The sequence below is a fragment of the Chrysochloris asiatica genome, unplaced genomic scaffold (genome assembly GCF_000296735.1).
Source record: "Chrysochloris asiatica unplaced genomic scaffold, ChrAsi1.0 scaffold00085, whole genome shotgun sequence".
NCBI classification, from domain to species: domain Eukaryota; kingdom Metazoa; phylum Chordata; class Mammalia; order Afrosoricida; family Chrysochloridae; genus Chrysochloris; species Chrysochloris asiatica.
This window is the reverse complement of record NW_006408603.1, coordinates 9,091,583-9,093,213: the sequence shown is the minus strand read 5'-3', so window position 1 is coordinate 9,093,213 and position 1,631 is coordinate 9,091,583.

Genomic DNA, 1,631 nt, shown 5'->3' with positions numbered 1-1,631 from the left:
CGTGCGTGTGTTTGTGTCGGAGCCGGACTGCGGGGTCCGGGTTGCACAGCGTGCCTGCTTGAGGGCCGGCGGGCGGGTGTCCCAACTCCGAGTCATTCATTCTATGGACGTGTCCGAGGCGCTGAGCTGGTGACGAACTGTCAAAGAAGGAGACACTGGCCTCCTTAACCCCGTTATTAATGCCTCCACCCACCCCCATCTCATACCCCAAGTGCCCTTCCTCCCACCAAAACTGGCTCTCCGGTAAATTATTTTCAACCGAAGTGAATTTACTGCATCCGACTTCGGGGCAGGAAACATCACATGTCTTAACTTTCTAAATTTAAAAAATCTGGCGCAGCTCCAGCCTGTCAGTGTTGGCGGGAAATCTATTCATCAAGTTTTGAGATTCCTCCTCTCTCAGTGTTGTGAAGTCTGGAAAATGTGGGGAAGGACCGTTTACTTCAATCGTAATGCCACCAGCTCCACAGCCTGAATCTAGGAGGGGAGTTAGGGAAGAGGAGACTTTGGTGGTCTTCAAGTCAGGCCTCAGGATTCCATTTCCCCTGCTGTACTACATAACTCTCAGCCACCCCTGACACACTCACGCATATGATACTGGGAAATTCCAGCACAGTTTCTCTGTTCCCTAATTACCTAAACCTCAAGATGAAGGCCTGGGGAACAGGTCTTTAGGGTGCTCCTGAAACACCAAGAAGCTGTTAACCAGCGAGTGTTGTCTGGGCCTGGGAGTGGGGAGAGAAGGCCCAAGAAAAAGCCTTGTTGTTGTTAAGTGCCATCAAGTCGGTTGCGACCCATAGGAACCCTGTATAGGGTTTCCGAGGAGCAGCTGGTGGGCTTGAACCGCCAACCTTGCAGTTCAAAGGGCTTTGCAGTCTGGCGCATTAAACCACAGCACCACACCAGGACTCCAGAAAGAGTCTAGAGACCTGAATAAAAACTAGCTCTTCTTGGGGTGGTGGCCCCTATGGGAGAAATTACCTTTTTTTTCTTTTTTAGTCTATTGCAGCAGCAAGAGCACAACTGAAATTAATGTCTCAATAGATTAGCCAGCTAAGAGTTTTTAAAAAGAAAGAATTTATATCTGTCGTGTATCTTTGATCCTGAATTTAAATGAATGCATTTATCTCTTTAAGAGGTATTAGCATGTTAACATTATGAATAATGTAAAAATGACTTTCCCTCTTCATTTTTTGGGGGTATTCTTTTTGGAGGGCAGGGAATGGGAAATCTCATTGCATCAGTTATCTATCATTGCATAACAAATTGCCCCCAAACCTAGTGGCTTACAACAGCAATATCCATTTACTGCCTTTTACAGTTTCTGTTGGTCAGAGACTTGGGAGCAGCATAGGGGGAAATTTTGGCTTGCTGATCATGCAGTCATATGTCAATGAGAGATATGTCAGTGAGTCATTGAAAGATACGGCTTGGGCCAGAGAATCACCTTCCAAAGGGGCTCACTTAACATGACTCACATGGCTGTTGTTCATGGGAGTTCTCAGTTAGGGTCATAAGGACCTCTCCAAAGAACTGCTTGTGTCCTCTTAGCATGGTAACTGACCTCTTTCAGACAAGAGCTCCTAGAGAGAGCAAGATAGAAGCCATAATGACCTAGCTCTTAAATGAAA